Genomic DNA, 8,046 nt, shown 5'->3' with positions numbered 1-8,046 from the left:
ATACACCATGATGGAGATTTCATCATGGAAACATACCCCGGGGGAATTTTGTAAGGAACAATAATATTAGTCCTATACATATCTTAAAGTATACCAATCGACTAAGAATCATTTCCATTTGACCTTAGCCCCCATAAAAAGATTAGCTGGATATTAAAGTTCTTCGTACAAAATTTGAAGAATCTAGTTTTGTTACATCAGGAAGGTACCAAGCCCACTAAAGCCATTCCGCGACTTTATATACTTATTTGGTAAGTAGGCGTGGCACGTCATCTAGAATTAGATATCTCCGGAAACCAAATATTTAATAATTCTGTCAGACATGCTGTCGCGAAAATACTTTCTGAGTCGACTTGTCCGTCCATCCATTTGTCGGTCTTTGCGTCGATTGACCAAGGAACGAACGCTATTGAAAGTGATCATTTATTTAGCATAGACTCCAACCGTAGCGCCCCGAGTAGTGCTTTTGTCAACAAAAATTGACAAAACTTAGTTTTATAGAATTTTATATGGCACTGCGGATTTTATAAGGATCGTTTCTCATTTGACAATAACCCCTATACAAACTCCCCTTCAGAAAATTACTTGATATCAAAATTCACTTATAAACACTAATAATACGATAAAATTCTACATAAAAATCTTTGAAGTAGACGTATATTCCTCCAACAAAATTTATAAGGCGCCCTCTTGGAGAAATTTTTGTTTTGTTTTTAACAATAAGTAAAAGTATTCCGGAATTAAGGTAAGAAACAAAATTTTAACATACTTAATGGTTTAGGGTATCATACGGTCGGCCATTTATACTTGTTTTGCCCTAAAGATATTGTCAAATTTCATAGAGATCGGACCTCATTTGACCCTAGTCCCATTTAAAGTCCTCTTCAGAAAATTACTTGAATGTCCAAAATTAACTTATTAACTCAAATATTGCGATGATATTCAGCACAAATAAATATTATATAAATATATTCATAAAATTTATCGGGCTTGGTCCATATTTGCCCCTAGCCCCTGTATAAAGCCTATTTTAGAAAATTAGTTTTTCATCCATAAATTGCTTAAATGTATAGAAAAAAGGTAATAGAAGATAAATGCTTTATTATGAAAAATAAATCACATTTAATATTCACAACTAGTGTAGGGTATCATATGGTCGGTCACTCCCGACTATACCTTCTTACTTGTTTTGTTTTTGAAAAAAAAAATATTGACCGTCTTATGTTATTTTTTAAGTTCATTAATATTCTCCGTTTGAGTGGTATTCCTACTAAGCCGTAGACCACGAGACACCCTAGTGTAAAATATATTGTGCATTATTAAACTTGTTGTTACCATATTTTTGTTAGTTTAGTCACTGAACCATTCTATACCTGTAAATATGTATTCATATGTACATTGTTCATACATAAAGTATGCATATTCATTAGGATAGCACAGTTGATCAATTACGAACCTACATACACATGTTCGCCATAATGTGTAAAATGATTTCAGGATAAATGAAACTGATTTATGCACAATGTCATTGTATTTGCAGTCTGAGTATCATATTTATGATTGTTTAGGTTGAATACCGCTATGCGAACACATTACACCAATATTGCCGTATTTCAAAACTTTTATATATCAGCAAATATATTAGATCTTTTCTTCTTTAGGCTTTATGGGATCTACGACATAATGACAGGTGAATAAATCTAGATATAATATTTTTCGAAGTGTTGAAAACAGAATGATAAAATAGCACAATTTATCCACCTAAATGTAGGGTATAAAAGTTCAATAATATTTTGTTCTAGTCTATTATGTTTTTTTTTTTTCTTCTGAGCACACCCTAATACACATGTATTTACCTATTCTTCAATGTTTGTAAGTATATTTATGTTCATTAATGAATACGGCCAAAAAAAAAGAAAATAAACTAATGAAATACCATTTTAATTAGCTGTGTATAATATCTATAGGAAAAAATGTTAAAAAGGCTATATTAGTAGTCTGAATAGTGCTAGTAGTGATGATTAGTAGGAGTAGAAAAAAACCAAAAAAAAATGTAGTATGGTATAAAGGTAAATCTGGTAAAAGGTAACTTCTTGTTAATTCATACGAAAAAAGGAAACATGAAACAACATCAAGTACGTGAGTTCATTTGACACATGTGCGAAACATACAGAACTTACAAATACATATGTATGAACATTCATACGTGGTAGATGGTAAAGTGTGGAATAAATACATTTTTTCAATGCTTTCTTGTTAGCTTTTGGTTCTATCTCACAAATACTGTGGAAAATATTAAGCTTTAAAGGGTTGATAGTTTCTATATTATTTATATAACATCGATTCCGATCACAAAGCCGTCTAACTTCGAAAAAAATGCACAATTCGGTCATAGTACTTAGACCTGGTTAACACTTTTGGTTTTTTGTGTGTGAGAGAAGAAGAGAAATAAATATAAACTAACTCTTTCTCTTACACACAAAGCCAAAAGTTTCCTAGTGTGAACCAGGTCTTACACTACGAAGGCTGCGATCACAATTCTTAAGTCGACAAATATGTGTATACTCACCATCAAAAAACATGGCGGGTATATTCATTTTATCATTCCGTTTGCAACATATCGAAATAATGATCATAAAGCCACAAAAGTATATATATTCTGGATCTTTATTAAAGACGACCTGTCCGTCCATCTGTCTGTCTGTTGAAAGCACGATAGAGTCTGAACGAAATTAGAGGGTTGAAGTTTTTTTAGAAATAAGATTTGTTTGGTCTTGAAAATTGGCACTATCGGTTAACGTTTTTGTATAGCCCACATACAAGTGGCAAAACAGCTTTAACAGCCATAAATGTTTTAAAAATGTGAGTAAAGTGGTGAAATTCGACAGAAGTAAGTCTTATATGAGCCAAATTCTCTTGTTAGAAGTAAATTTGCGTAGTGATATGACTCTTAAGCTGAAGGTCCACACTTCGCGTCAAAGCATTATGCGCTTTTTATACCTACTTCGCGTTCTACTTTTCAAGTTACATGCAACGCTTTTTAAGAGTAAATTTTTTTTATTTTTAAAAAATTTTGCGAATTTTATTTTTTCATTATTAATCTCATTTTATTTTATTTAAATTGATAAATACACATTAAATAGAGAATATCAAATGTCAAAATCTGCTGACATGCTTGTGCGCCTCTTACGAAGCTTATAAAAGTAGAATGGATATCTAATTTAAACATTCTACAACCCAAAGTAATCTACCATTATGTGCTTGTAATTTTCAGCATACAAATACATTCATTCTAATTTTTTGACAATCGAAAAAAATGCGAGAAAGCATAGAACGCGTGGTGTGAACCTCGAGCTTTAGTGATAGTCTACCACCATTCCTTTATATGATTCAAAAATACCCGTTACTAGAAGGACTTCTAATACTTCTACAACCTCATAATAGTTCGTGTAAAAAAATCATTGACAAGAGGATGTATAGATAGTATTTTATGAAAAATTTTTAAAACAAGATTTCTAAATGAAATTTGATTTATAAATCGTTTAAAAAATAAAATTCTGTTTATGAATAATTGTGCTTTAGTTTAAAAGTGAAACAGTAAAAAAGATTTTAAAATTTGTTTCTACTTGTGACATCGATCTTTTGGATAAATACATGTACAGAATCTAATTGAATTTTTGTGGTTATCATTAACTCTATGAAAAACCTATTAAAATTAACACCATTTAAAAATAACATAACATTTTCTCGTTTGTTGGTGTTAAAAATAATATATTATTTGTAAGTTATTAATAGATTCTTTCTAAGTAATTCAGACGTTATGTAGTAGTCATTGAAAAGTAAGTTATTGATTAAGTACAAGTCAATATCATTAGGGTTGTAAGAAATACAAATGCAATTGGAAAAAATAAACTAATTTTTCTTTAATACCGCTCAAAAATTATTAACATAAGAACAGCAAAATTGAGAAATGGTAACTAAGAATGTAAATTTTTATTTTTGGACAACCTAATGTACATATGTACTTACATGCGTACTTGTTCTAACATCATTTAGAATTTTTGCATTTTTGTATCTTATTTCCACATGCATGTGTGTATTAGTATATACATATACATCTGTAAAAAGGTGGATAATGATGATGGTAGTGATGATATGAATATTCTTAATGAACAGGAAATAATTTCTAACATGCCAATGCTAAAGCCTAAAAATAATATTGTGATTTCCGCACCATTGTTTGTGATTGATAAACAGTGAACAATGGTGGTTCAAACTAAAATAACAAGAAATATTATAACCGGGCATTCACAGAATATCCTACATGTAATATTAGTAAGTTTATACGTTTACAATAATCGATATGTAAAGGTTCAGTTAATGAACAGAGTTAAAATCAAAATGTGCAATGTAAATATTTGTATGTATGAGCATTTTTAACATACATATGTATATTAAAAACAACTTAGAGCGTTATATTCGGGCGTGCCGAATCTTAAATACCCTTCACCTGCTAATTTCATAATATTAATAATTTTTTATTTGAAATGTTTGTTAAAATAAGTTTTCTCCTGTTTTTTAATAGAAAAATAAAAAGGATTATTTGTGCAAAACATTATTTGGTATTGAGTAAAAGGGTTTAGGTATTTTTTGGAAGTGATCCTTCTATGGGAGTTACGAACGTTGAATAGGAGCTATAGGATCAATTGTGAACTGATCGCAATTTGACAGTAACTTATTATACCCTCCAAGTTTGTCAGTCTGTTTGTAACACTGAGAGATATTCATCCAAGAACAAAGTATATAATTATTGATCGTTATGAAATTCTGAGTCTATTTAGGTATATCCGTCTGTCTGTCTGTATAAAAGACGCTCACGTTAAAACGGAGAAATGACACACAATAAAATTTACGCAAAATATTCAATGTTATCCTAAGCAATTTCATTTTGAAAATTAGCAAGATCGCTGAAGTATGATAGGAGTTATGAGTAAAAATTTGAGACAATCTCAAAAAAATTGTGTTTTAGGTCTCAGATGAATATTTGTTAGTGTTACAATAGACTGACAAACTTATATATACCCTCTATCACGACTGATGTTGGTGGAGGGTATAACAAGTTTGATGGCCACCATCAAATCATACAATACGAAAAATACTTAGTAACTTTCATATTTATTTAATAATCGATATAATAATGAACATCAGGGTGATTTTTGGAATGGGAAGAATTATAAAATTTTTTAAATCAATACATTTGTTGAATTATTATAACCAATAGGAAAAGTTTTAGTTAGTAAAAGACTTAAAGGGTTTGTGAATGAATTCATATCTTATGTTACTTATATTGGCCTATATCACATGTCATTCCGTTTGTAACATATCAAAATAATGGTCATAGACCCATAAAAGTATATATATATTCCGGGTCCTTATTAAATTTTAAGACGATCTAGACATGTCCGTCTGTCTGTCTGTAGATATCACGATAGGGACCACACGAGAAAAGCTAGACAGTTGAAATTTTGCATAGATATTCCCTATTACTATGGTTTGTTTGGTATTGAAAATGGGCCATATGGATCCACTTTTTCGGATACCTCCCATACAAGTGGACCTCCTGAAAAATTACATTAACGCTAATTACTGGCATAAGAATGATAAAAATGAAAAATGATGATATTCAATGTAAACATGTTTTATAGTAACCAAAATCGGTCTACAAAAAGTTATGAGATCAACTTTAGAAAATTTGCTGAAGAAAATTCTAATAACATAATTCTTAATTTCGAATTTAATCAGGTCTGATCTATGACTGACCCTAGCCCCTATAAAAAGTTCTCTTCAGGAACGAGTTTTAGTTATGAAAATAAGAGTTTTCCTTATTTAAAATATGAATATTCCGCAGAAATTTTGCATAAACAGGTTCTATACAAACGAAATCTATGTACAAAATTTTATGAGTATCGGTTCATAATTGACGCATATAAAGGTACTCTTTAGAAAATTACTCATACGCTCACGGTTTAAAAATTTAACTAAACTATATATGGTTTTTAAAAATTAATATTTTGTTAGTTCAAAAGAGCTCGGTCCATAATTGACTTAAGCTTTATTCCAAATATCAGAATTTCATTATTATACTTATATTTTTAAATCAGTTATAAGCTTTAAATTTATTTTCTATAGGGCCTTGTGTAGAATGTAGTTAGTTTATATCGAAATTCATCTCTGTAGAGAAAATAAAGGCAGTATATGAGAAGTAGAGGCAATTATGGACAAATCCGAAAATTTTAGAAATTTTTGTATGAAACAAAGCTGTGTTGAATTTCATAGCTGTTGTGGAATCTCTTAAAGGCATTTTCTTAATCAACAGACGAAAAACGGATGGACGGACACGCCAAGATCGTCACTAAACTAAATAAGAACCTAATTATCCTTTTGTGGGTATAGAATCAATATTTTGTCATGTTGCAAGCAGAATGATGGTGGGTATTACAAGTAGGAATGAATAGTTGTCCGACACCCACCAGTTATGAGTAAATTTAAAATGCCTTATAACAAAGGAAAAAAAGGTCATACGATACATGGGATAATGCCCTGAAATGCCAAACGGCGTAACAAAACTTATCGAAATTTTAAAGAAGAGATAAAAACTAAATATTATTAAAAGTATGGTATGTATGCTTAATACCTAACACCGATAAAAAAAATTATATAAACGTACAACCAGACATTGTACCGAATTGTGGAAGTAACGAATTTGTTTGATATGCCCTTTTGCATATCAGTTCTTACATTCTTACTTATTACATTTAAATTTTTATATGTTTTTATTTTGTTAAAAATATTAAAGTTACTCGTATAAACATATGCATGTTGGCATTTATATTCTTAAATTTATAAGCTCAATTTAAAAGCAGCAGTAAAGCAAAAAACCAATGCCAATAGCGTTGGCTGAAATATTTTAAGTTAAAAAAAATTCTTACTTTATAACAATAATACAATAAATATTTTACTAATTAAGAACATTTAAAATTTTATTTCTGGCTAATTATATGAATGATAGATTATATTTATTTTCTATTTCTATACAAAACTTTTTCCAAAAACTACAATATGCTTTTAGCATTTATTCTTACGTTATAACGAAATATTGCAGACATGCACACGTTTCGAAGAGGATAAGATTATGGGAAACTTTTGTTTATTACAAAAGATCATACGGAGCAACCAATGGGATTTTTTATGGATTTGACTTTATTTTGCACCAGCATTTGTCTATCTCATATAATTTATATGCAGTAATAACTTTGTTCAAAACTTAAAAAACACAAAAAATAAAAATTATGAGCAAATGAAGCTTGTAGAAAAGTTTTTACAACTTAAGTTTTAGAACATTTGTACGTTAGTCTTAAAATTTATTTTGTAAATGTTTAGAAGTATTTCGTAATTGTTGTAAATAATTTATAAATTACTTATTCCCATAAATACAAATAGAGATAGAGAAACTTGCAAAAAGTATTATACGTAATACGATTAAAGAAATTTCAAATTATTAAATGAAATACCAAAAAAAAAGGAAAATTTTTTGTTCAATCAATTTTATTTCATTTCAATTATTACCACAGAGTAATCAGGCATGATTATTATACTCATAAGTATCTTAAACAAACCGATAAGTGCATCTTTAATGCAATTGATGGCGCTGCAAGAAAAGAAAATAACAGCAGCATAAATATATCTTAGCAAATAATTACAAATACATATAAAATATTAAGGTTATATAAATCTTCAATCTTTAAAGTTCCAAATGATTTAGAAGGCAAAAGCTGAGGCATTAATTATGACATACATATATAATGTTTGAGTGTATTAGGAAATATATGTGTGCATTTGGTTTGCAAACATATTTTAGATTTTAATTCCAAGTTTGAACATGATTTTACAAGGCCCCAGGGAAAACGTAATTTACGTCTTACCGAAGTCAAGTATTATTCACTTTTGTGGTGAATAACTAATTATTTTTGTTTGGCGATGTTCAAA

The sequence above is a fragment of the Lucilia cuprina genome, chromosome 4 (assembly GCF_022045245.1).
Source record: "Lucilia cuprina isolate Lc7/37 chromosome 4, ASM2204524v1, whole genome shotgun sequence".
Lineage (NCBI taxonomy): Eukaryota > Metazoa > Arthropoda > Insecta > Diptera > Calliphoridae > Lucilia > Lucilia cuprina.
The sequence above is the reverse complement of the archived record's forward strand: the minus strand, read 5'-3'. Positions refer to the sequence as shown.